The following is a 12,735-nucleotide window of genomic DNA, read 5'->3' as shown; positions in this document are numbered from 1 at the left end:
AATGTTAACACAACCGTCCAAACATTAAATGTTTTTTTCCTTTTAATTTTATTGTTCTGCGTCATTAGCTTGGCACTATTTGTAAATATCAATATCTTGCACACATCAATTTCTGTTGGAAAGTTTTATTTGATGAGCTAGACAAGCAGACAAATAATTAATTATCAAAACCCTAGCTATATATATCATGCATGTGCATGTGCATGTGCATGTGAAATAGGGTTTTCAACATTATACGGCCAATCCCTTCAATTCTATGACTATAGCCAAACACGACGTTGTGATACCTCTACGACTAGGAGAATATTTTTCACGAATTAGTGCATGTGTTAGATTAGTCCTTCCATTTTCTGTTTTGGTGGCCTACTATATATATCCTCTTAATCCCTCATCACATTAAGATACTAATCCGGAGCAAAACGACAAATCTGAGTGTCGTATGTTATTGACATGTTACCACGTGATAATGGTTTTTCGACATAGCTACAGACACAAAGTTTTAACTATATATTGAATTAGAAATGGAGTAATAATGCTAAGCCTTATATTCAATCTCTTTTCTTATATATATAATTTGATCTTCGGTTTAATTGATTTTGTTTGGATCTCATCCTTCAAAGTACCCCGATTTGTAGCAACATACAACTAATGAGTTACGTAATTTTCACAAAAACTTGGGTACAACCGGGTGTACCGTACAAATAAGTTGATCCGCACTTAAAATATAGTATAGTATTATTTATAAGGTTCGGATCAGGATACGGGTTCAAATTAGGGTGCGGGTGAGGAATCCGGTTATACAATACACCCGGTTGTATTCAAGATCACATCTTTTTCAAATGATGATGGTATAATTGCCCATCCAAAATAAAAATCTATTTATAATTAATTTGACACGTATTAAAAGGCGAGATCAATTTTTTTCTACATCCGAACAATAGCCCTCCTCAATATTAATTCTACATACGTCATTGGAATTTGGATAAGATGATATATGATCTCAACTATTGAGCTAGATGACATTACTAAATAGACTTTTGGATTCTCAAATGGGATAATTCATATATTATTAAAAAGAAATAAGTTTCCTAGCTAATATTACTTATATGCTCGTGGGGTAGTCTCATTTATTATATGTACGATATACATGCATAATAATAATTAATTAATTATCTTTTTTCTGTACACTTTTGACGTGCAACATCACTTGCACCATATATAGTACGATAATAAATCTCAATAGACAAAAATGAAAGCCTTAGTTAAGCATATTTAAGAGAGAGCACATCGAACCACTTTTGTATACGACTAGGTTGGGGGTAGGGATGGCAGTGGATCTTGGACCCGGTCCAGATCCGTGGATTCAGATCCGTTTTTACGGATTTGGATCTCAATTTTTTGGATCCGACGGATCTGGATCTCAATTTTGAAAATGGATCTGGATTTGGATCTTAAAATTTTAGATCCGGATCCGGCCCAGATCCGACCCGTGGATCCGTTTTATTTCATATATATTTTTTATATTTTATATTTAGTTTACTAATAATATTAACTAAATTAAAAATAGTAAATAAATTATATTCAAAAGAATAAAAACTAAAAGTAATTAGATAAAAATATTTTGTTTTATATTTTTCATGATGAAAATTAGATGTTATTGATTTTGTGAATTTTTTTTAATTTAATTTAAAAATAGTAGATCCATGGATCTGGACCCGCAGATCTGACGGATCTGGATCTGGATCCAAAATTTTCAGATCCATGGATCTGGATCTGGTATATGAAAACGGATCTGAATCTGGTATTGGTCAGACCCGGTCCAGATCCGGCCCGTTGCCATCCCTAGTTGGGGGCATCGTCCCTGACAAATTAAATATATTCAACACTAGCAAACTTTATAGTATTAGGTGACAATCTGTATATAAGCGCGATCGACTGATTTATATATTACGTTTTTTAAATAACATTATATCCAAGTCCTTTAAATATAATTAATACTGATATGATAAAACTCGTACACATATAAAACACAATAAAAATCAAATAATTTATGTGATGAATTTTTATTAAATAGAAGATACATATCATGCCACATCGATCATGAATTTCACTAATATAAATTACAAAGAATTTTAAATGTAAATGATCCGTGGTAGTGTATATCTAGAAATATATATTTGGGGTGCGATAAATAATTATATTATATAAAAATAAATGTAAAAATATTTAATATTACAAGTAGAATATTTCTCTCAATCAAAATAATCAAAAAAATCATTTAAAAACTGACCACTCATGCTATTCCACAACTAATTATTGGCACGAATCATTTCGAAAAACATTATCTCTACACTTGATGTAGCAATCGGAACAATCTAAGACCAATTTGATGAGTAAAAACACTAAAAGATCATACATGTCTATTGTTGCAACACTCGTCATCAAAAGAGAACTAACATCATGCAAAAAAGGATACAAAAAAAATAGTAGTAACTTTTTTAATATGAGTTAATTACATTAAAACTCATGAACTTTGCACTCATTTTCTTATTTTCCATGAACTTTAAATTTTATTTGAATTTCCATGAACTTAATAGGTGGTTTAATTTTGCCATAATTTTCATAAATTTCCAAATAAGAAGCTGATGACATTGCATTTTTTAAGTTGCCGAAAATTTGACATGCGATTACCAGACGATTAATAAAACGACGTCGTTTGGTTGGTGTGATACGACGTAGTTTAGATACTATGTCAGTATCGAGGCAGTCAGTCGGCGGATGGCGCCGACCTAACGGTTGTGGGTCGTCCGACTGAGGAAAAGACGAAGATAAGGTGGGAAGGGGTTCTGTAAGCGGTGGTGGTCGAAGGCGGCACTATCGCCGAAGACGGGGGAATAGCTGCGACGGCGACAACTTTGGTTTGTTCTCCCCGGATTTCAACAGGAGAGATAGGCGGTGATTTGGGATCTAGGGTTTCAACTGACGATGAACCTATTGCTGTTCAGTCAGAGTGTGATTTGGAATCTAGGGCTTTAACTAACGGCGACCTTATTCTCTTTGGCGGTGCTCTTCGACGATTGGGAGAGAGAAATGAGCGCCATTGGTGAGTGTGTGTCTGTGGGTGTAGAGACGAGGACGGGCTAGGCCGGCGCTCCTCGCCGGAATTTCATAGGCGGAATTTTAATCTTAATATAATGGAAACAACGTTGTTTTCGGTTATATGAAAATAATACAATGCGATTTCAGTTACATAAATAAAACTACGTTGTTTCACTAAATGCCATGTAGGTCCATGTCAGTTCGCGGTTTGTTGGAGACGAAAATTATGGTGAAATTGAACCACCTATTAAGTTCATGGAAATTTAGACAAAATTTAAAGTTTATGGAAAAACCGAAAATGAGTGTAAAATTCATGAGTTTTAATTTAATTAATCCTTTTAATATTTATATATACTAGTAACACACACATATATATATATATATAGGGTTGAGTTCAACAAAGAATTATCTTTTTCGAGACTCGAGAGAACGAACAAATCTATATATTTTACGAACAGATCAACATAAGTAATGAACAGATGTATTTAGTAAAAATATAGAAAAACTCGCCACCAGCAGTATTCGAACCCGGGGCAAATTGTTGTTCATGCGGTACATTGATCTGTTCATTAAAATTATAGATCTGTTCGTTTTTATTTTACACAATATTTAGCTTCTCTGTTGAACCCTTCTCTATCTCTCTCTATATATATATATATATATATGTTTAATTGAGGGTACAGTTGTACCCTCATTGTACACACTGGATCCTCCATTGCCGATCTATCGAATTAATTGATGACTTCTTCATTATTGGTGTTTTTCAACTTTGTTATGTGATCTAAATCTCTCTAATTAATAGGTTGGAAATTCGATTGTCACATAAAAAAATGAGACACCATTATTAGTTCTTTATATATAGAGAATGGTTAAAATAAGAGCATTTCTTAAGATATAAAATAAGAATTATTTTCAGCCCTTAGATAATCAAGATCTACGGTTGATTCGTAATCCCGTTGGATGAATTTATGGTCGTGAGTTCGAATCCCAAAGGTAACAACAAATTATTTTTCACAATTCATACCTTTATACAGCGAATTCATACGTGTTCTACATAAAATTCATATATTAAAAGTTGCTCTTATTTCTTATTTTAAGATGTGCTCTCACGGTAGCCCACCCATATATATATATATATGGGCGCGCTCTAGTGAGACCCCTTATTTTTCGTGAGACACTTAGGACAATGAATAAGACATATATACTGATGAACAAGGGCCACAAGACAGTATATATTGATGAATAACTAAATTTAAAAAATTGGTAATGAATAAAACCTATAAACTGATGAACAAGGCAGTATATACTGATGAACAATGCAGTATATATTGATGAATAACGAAATTTAAAATATTTCGCTCCCTCTAGGATTCGAACCCTGAGAAAAAAAAAATCTCCCTCTAGATACAATATCAGTCATATGATTGATGAAATAAATGCACGAGATCGTGTCTCAGGTCTCACTAAAAATTGAGGATCTCATTGGAGCGCTCCCATATATATATATATATATATATATATATATATATATATATATATATATATATATATATATAGGGAGAGGTTCAGGAAAGAACCATAAATAAAAAAAGAACGGAGAACCATTTTCAGCCATTCGATCATCAAGATCTACGGTGGATGCATAATCTTGTTGGATGAATGCAGATCCTGGGTTCGAATCCTGAAGGGAGCAATTTTTTTTATTTTTTTGAGTGCATTAATTTTAACAGCGAATGCATTAATTTTTACAGTGAATGCATTAGATTTGATGGTTCTCCCGTTCTCACAAATAATGTAGTTCTCTCTAGAACCACACCCTATATATATATATATATATATATATAAGAAACCATTAATTAGTTTCATAGAAATTTGTAATGGCCTAATAAAGCAAGCACGAAAACAGAGTACTTAATTTGGTTTAGAAAAGTGGGAGAGAGAGGGGGCGGGGAGGAAATCACAATGTAAACTCCAAAAACATTTTCCTCATTATTATGATTCGAATTCAAAATGGGGTACACGATTTAGTTAGATGTCAATCCGTAGGGAAGAAAAGGAAATTAGAAATATGGATTGAAGAGCACATTTTCCTAACAAAACTAAGAGAAGATGTTGGGCATTCATACTATGTTGGTATATGAGTCCTTGTTCCGTTGCATGTCCCGTCGCCATCCCTTTTCTTATATCTCTACATTTGTAATAAAGTCTAAGCACTTGCGTCTTCTGTTTTCACTTCCATTATTGTGGTCTTATTAAGCGCATATTTTTGCGTTTCAAGTTACAATTATTTATGCACTCGCTTCATAATATATGAGGATCCTATTAAATTAATTATTTCACAAGATTTCGTTAATCCTAATTTAGTGTGATTCTGATCATGCATCTCATTCTCACATAAGGATGAGGATGTTTTCATAATGTGTGGGCTTTGTAGCTCTTCACTTGCACATATAATTATTACATGGATTAATGTACTCCCTCCGTCCCACGAATCTTGACACGTTTTCCTTTTTGGGCCGTCCCACGAATCTTGACACGTTTCCTTTTTTGGCAATAATTATTACCTTCTCTCTCCTACTTTATCACCTTTATTATATTCTCTCTCCTACTTTATCACTTTTATTACATTCTCTCTCCTACTTTATCAATTTTATACTTTATTAATTACACACTTAAAACACTAATCTACAACTCCTTAATTCCCGTGCCGAACCCAAACGTGTCAAGACTCGCGGGACGGAGGGAGTAATAAATTTATAATGGATTAATTAATATAAATTAATCAATGTGAGATAAACATTAATTTATCTTTTATGGTTATCATATTTTTGGCAATTTTATATTTGAAATAACAAACTTTAAATAATTAGTATTTTTTATTTACGGAAAATCCATTTTGTGTAAATAGATATATTACAATCATTTATTCGAATCATAGAATGATCATGTGCTATTTAGTTTAATTAAATCAAACATATTGATTGCTCAAAAAATTGATTAAATATTGATCAACTCAAAACTAATTTCCAATAAAACGAGGACTATTCTATTCAAATTCCACTCGATTATTATAGATGACAACGAACACAATAGTAGTTGAAATAATTCATTTAAGGAGTATTTAAAACGTGTTCATTAATATTGCTATTCTCCTAACAGCTTCAACGAGACAAAATGAGATATAATCATTTTGATATAAGACAGGATAACTATATCAACTATTTAAAAAGAAAAATATAAAAAGTATCCACTCTTACCATTTAGTTACGAATTGCCCTCCACCACGAATAAACTTAGTCGTAATTGTTTCATTTTTTCTTATTTTTCAATACTAGAGTTAAACCCGTCGAAATTCAACGGGAATCAGTTTATGTCATCATTTATAATTATTTTATGTTATTTTTATTACTATAACATATGAAATAATTTATATGATATGATGTACGATTGATGTGTCGCATCTGCTGTTAATCGTATATCGATAATATTTACTCTCTTCGTCCCTCAAACATTTTCTTTTTTTTTTCTATTTTGGTTCGTCCCCAAAACATCTTCCTAACCTATTTTTGAAAATAATTTCACTAATTATTATTCTTACAATTTCACTTTTTGCGGGACTCGTTATCCACTTTCACTAACTATCACTCTTATAATTTCACTTTTTGTGAGACCCATTCTCAACTTATCAAATACAAAACTAACTTTTATTAAAACTCGTGTCATCCTCTCTTAGGAAGATGTTTGGGCGACGGAGGGAGTATTAAGTTTGTTCAAATTCTTTAAATTTGACGGATAAAAAATAATTTAACTAAACATATATCATCTGAGTATCATCTCATATGGACCAAATAAGACCAGATAATATGAAGCTCTAAATACCACATATGACATTTGAACGTCAAAATTTTGAAAACCATATTCTTTGGAGTTTGAAATACCACGTCTGAATTTTGAGCATCATCTTGTATGGAGCTTGAAGATTATAACTTACTTGTGAGTATCATTTTATCTAAAATTTGTGAAACTATAATTAAGTTATGAGAATAATCTCGTCTCAAACTTTAAACAACGTCGTCAAATTTGAAATCATAATCATATATATATATATATATAGTTAATTATTTAAGTAAATACATCTATATAAAACGTATTATATATATACATATTAATTTGTGAGTATGATGTGATAAACTTAAACTAATATTATATAATAAAATAAAATAAAATACAAATATAAATCTTTTTTAAATATGAAAATTGATTAATAATTTAGAAAAAAATAAGAATGAATGAAAATTGAAGAAAATTAAAATAGAGTGATTATACGGTGCCACGTAGGATAGGATTTATTTTGCTATTATATATATGTAGATAGATTGGGCATAGGCATGTATTTTATTTATTTATAACATTTAGTTGAAGAATATCTTTTCTAAAAAATGAATTAACATTTGAATTGATTGCTTTTCGTGGATTAATTTATTGGTATACTTTCTTTAAGTTTTAGTCACACTTGGAACAATCTCAATTAAGTGGATATAAGGATTCCTATTCTGGATGCCATCATTTTATTAAGTTAAATTTTTTGGGTGAAAAAAAGGTGGATTGTGAGGCATGATGAGTTCTTGTTGGTCATTGAGTTTAAATATATAAGAAAAGTTGGTATGAGGTTGGGAGGGATTTCAGGCGTTTGAAAACAGACGAATGGACCCTCGAAGTGCTAATATATTTTAATTTAGCTGAGTTCCGATAATTAAATGGATATGTTGGATTTATCTAATAGTTTTATACAATTATTTAATAGTACAGACTTTATCTAATAGTTTTATACGATTATTTAATACTATAGAATTTATCTATAAATTTATATAATTATTTAATAATTTTTAAATGTAAAAATTGATTAGAAGTGTATAAATAAATAAGAATAATGAGAATTGAGGAAAATTAGAATAAAATGATTATACGATGTCACGTAGGATAAGATTTATTTTGCTATAATGTAAAAATTGATTAGAAATATATAAATAAATAAGAATGAATGAGAATTGAGGAAAATTGATTAGAAATATATAAATAAATAAGAATGAATGAGAATTGAGGAAAATTAGAATGGAGTGATTATACGATGCTACGCATGATAAGATTGATTTTGCTATAATATATTTAATAATGTGGGATTTATAACTAAATGGATATGTTTGATTTATCTAATAGTTTTATACAATTATTTAATACTCCCTCCGTCCCAAACGAAATGTCCTATTTCTTATCGGCACGGAAATTAAGAAATGTGTATACAGTAGATAAAGTGAGTTGGTGGAAATTATTTAAATATTAAGTATAGAGAGAGGGTGTATTGCCCAAAAAGGAAACATGATATTTCATTTAGGACAACCCAAAAAGGAAAACAGGACATTTCGTTTGAGACGGAGGAAGTAGTACAAACTTTATCTAATATAGTTTTATACGATTATTTAATAGTATAAAATTTATCTATAAATTTATATGATTATTTAATAGTTTTTAAATGTAAAAATTGATTAGAAATGCATAATTAAATAAGAATGAATGATAATTGAGGAAAATTAGAATAAAGTGATTATACGATGTCTCGTATAATATGATTTATTTTGCTATAATATAAAAATTGATTAGGAATGTATAAATAAATAAGAATGAATGAGAAAGCTTTATTCGTATGAATAACGTTGTGAAGTGATTATACGATGTCTAAATTGATTAGGAATGTATAAATAAAATTAGAATGAAGTGATTATACGATGTCTGTAATTTGAATTTATGCAGAGTCTCTGTATGAGAAAGCTTTATTCGTATGAATAACGTTGTGAGATAAAACTAGTACTTAGGGTGTGAATTCCATTTTAGATTCAATTTTTTATTAAAATTAAATTAAACTAAATTTATATTTACTTAAAAAAATCAAAGTGAACCGAATTAATTAATTAAAATCTTTAAGAATTAAAATCGAATCAAACCAAAAAACTAAAATAATTCCAAAAAAAATTAAAAAATAAGAAAAAAAGTAAAATTAAATTGTACTTTAATATCAAAATTTTATATGTACACATATTTTGATATCAAAATTATACTCCCTTCGTCCACGAACTAAAGTCTCATTTCATGCTCAACACGGAAATTATGAAAGTTGATCAAGGTGTTGTGAGTGAAACAATTCAATTTTTGATTTTATTCAATTTTTTATATAATTAAACCGAATCGAAAAATTATATTCTTTTGAAAAATAAATCGAACTAAACTAAAAAATTGAAAAAAACAAACAAACAATATAGTAGCTATATTTTAATATTTTATAATTTGGATCAATTTGATTATTCAATTACGATTATTTTGCTCACCTTTAGACCCCAGTAGTACTTAGTCCTTTATTAAAAGTGGAGAAAGAGTGGATCGAATTTATTTTATTTTAGAAATTAATTACTATTGACTACATTTCCCAAGTCTTTTCCTCTGAAATGTGTCATGTTTTCCACGTTAAGTCACACTCCACATCACATATACAACTGACACACTTTAACATTTAAGGAAACGATGAGATCAACTTCAACTATATATATATAAATCTTTTTGAAAAACTATTTAACTTTCAAATAAAACAAATGATTTTTCTACCGCAGGAAGCGTATTTAAATGCGTCACCTTATTTCGTCGAAAATAAAACGAGGAGTTGCTTAATTAGTTGTAGTTTTGAGTGCCATTAGTTAATTTTGTATCACTAATTTTTTTATTTTTTATTTTTTATTTTAAATTTCATTCATACCAAATTGAGTTACCTAATTTTATTTGGCTTTCGTGTAAATGGAAACACGTGTATGAAATGCACTTAAAGGAAAAGGTTCTACTATTTGGTACATTGAATCCTATTAGTTACCTTAGAATCTAAACTCATAGTAGCGATGATGCATGCAACCAAAACATATAATTGTCATACTAGCTAGATTGGATAGTGGCGATGAACACCTTTAAAATTATTTAGAGTAAGGTATTCAAAATCCCACATATATAATTGAGTTCTCATTTAGATTATGAATCTCATTTGAACAAATGGTTGGATTAAAGAAACGAGGATATCGAAATCATGAGGATTTATGTTACATGTGTATGTAATGCGAGCATCGTTCATGAGCACTATTCTCATTTAGTTCGCATTAGCATTATTTATTTATTTTATATATTTATTTTGATTGTAATAAATCATAAAATGTTATTGATTCTATTAGTTTTATAAATTACATAAAAATTAAATCTCGTATTCTTCTCCTATTCATTTATTTAAATTTATAGGGAAAATGGGTAAATTGAACTTCAATTTTTATATAATTTGTAAAGTTGATATCATTTTTAAGATATTATAATCAAAATAAATAAATAAATAATGCTAACTTAAATTGAACAAGAACGAGACACATAAATAATATTAGCATAAAATATATAGCATAGTATTCTGTCAAAACTAAATCATGAAGAAAAGATGAAGATTAATACTATATTGAGGCGGAAAAAAACGAAATGAATTAGTTTAGAATATTAGATAGAAATAGTTGGGAAAGAGGAAAACACACACAAGGGTGGAGCATGGGAATGGCATGTGGTGATGTTGCAGAAGTAGTGTTTATGGGTTGCAATCCATGTGATGTCAATTCCTTCTATTTCTGCCACAAATCTACACCCTTTTCACCATTTTCTTTCTTTATTTCCTCTACTTTCTTCATTTTCATTTTCTCGCAACGTGGCATGATTTTGGATCTGCTGATGCCACCTGTGTTTTGTGTTTTGATTCATTTAATATTTTATGCTCGCTAAGTTTTACTTTCTCCGTCCCGCTTCAAATGACCCAAAAAAATGGACACGGAAATTAAAAAATGTGTGATAAAGGTATAATTAAAATGGTGGTGAGACAACACAAAAATTAATGTTAACTGCCTAATTTTATTTCTAAATTTGGATTGAGTAATTTGAAGTGGGACAACTCAAAATAGAAATTTGGTCATTTGAATTAGGGCAGAGGGAGTAATATTTTTCAAAAGAAACAATGTAGTCAAATGGCCATAATGAAGATTGAAAATCAATTTTTGGCCCCTAATCTTAAAACATCAAAATATGGCCATTAATTAGGTGGTATGCCTAATTAGTCCTTTTTACTCGGCCGCTGGGATGATTGCTTGGCCGCTGGAAGCTTATGGGTGAGTTGCGCGCTAGCGGGGATAAGCCAGCGCCCGCTGCGCGTATGGCACTTATGCCATACGCATCATTTTATTACTTAGTTTTATTTTGGATTTCCGTTGGCACTATTAGTGCCATAAGTGCCAAAAGGACCATTTTAAATACTTCCCCGCAGGGTTTAGATTATCCATTTAAGGTTTAGATGTTCGATTTAGGGTTTAGATTATCCATTTATGATTTCTTGATTTAGAGTTTCTGTTGCATGTATGCCACATTTTACTTGGTTTTATTTTGTACCATTTTACTTGGTTTTATTTTGGATTTTCGTTGGCACTTATGACACTAATTAGTGCCATAAGTGCCAACGAAAATCCAAATAGTGCCATAAGTGCCAAAGAAAATCCAAAATAAAACCAAAGTAAAATCTTGGCACTTATGGCACTATTAGTACCATAAGTGCCTAACCCGACCCCCGGCACGCGACCCGCGTGCCTGATCCGACCCGGTCCGCCTCATTAAGGGTAAAAACGTTCAAATAAATAAAAATGACCAAATTTTATGTTTTTTCAATGTGTGGCCATAAATTGTGTTTTATGCTTCATTTTGGCTACTTCAAAATTTTACTCTTTTCAAAATATATCCTTAACATAGATTATTTATTTAAAAAAATCTATCCCATTGATAACTACTCACTCTTTTTTATCTGTCTTATTGATAATGACATATTTCAAAAAAAAAAAAACCTTCTCTCACAAAAAATGTGGGTTTCGCCATTTTCTATTACTTTTATGTTTTATCCGTTAATTACTTTTTTTTAATAATCATGTCGAACAATAATGAGCCACTATTAATATAGCTGAGAAAATAATAATTTTTTTTTTTAAAATATCTCGTTATTTAAAATAGAAAAATAAAATGATGATTACCTTACGGTCCTTACCTCATTAGATTCTTAGGGTTTTCAGGAATTTATTTTTCAATATTTTTTTAATAAAATGATGTTGTTCCACCTAAAAGATAAAGTGATTTATCATTTCGTCTCAAATTTATTTTGTACAAGGGAAATTTGGAAAATTGAGGATTTTTGAATAAAAAACTAAAATTTGAAACATAATCTAAATTTTGCTAAAAGTTGAAGACAGAAAAATATGATTAACTAATATTTAAGAGAGCTAAATTTACATAAAACTAAGTATATACATGATTAAATATTTTAAGAATACATGATTGAAAATTGTTAGACCTATCAAATTATGCCATACATTAACTTACACTATATTTTTTTATTTATACAAACTACCATCAACATTAAACACCCTCAATGTAGTGTACATATTTTTCTCGAAAGTGAATTGCCCATGTAAAAATAGATGTACTTTAAGTAAATATACTACAAGTATTTCTTTAGGTTGGTTACTTTTATAATTTCTT

This window comes from Salvia miltiorrhiza, chromosome 8 (assembly GCF_028751815.1).
Source record: "Salvia miltiorrhiza cultivar Shanhuang (shh) chromosome 8, IMPLAD_Smil_shh, whole genome shotgun sequence".
In the NCBI taxonomy this organism is placed as follows: domain Eukaryota; kingdom Viridiplantae; phylum Streptophyta; class Magnoliopsida; order Lamiales; family Lamiaceae; genus Salvia; species Salvia miltiorrhiza.
This window is presented reverse-complemented; position numbering follows the sequence as displayed.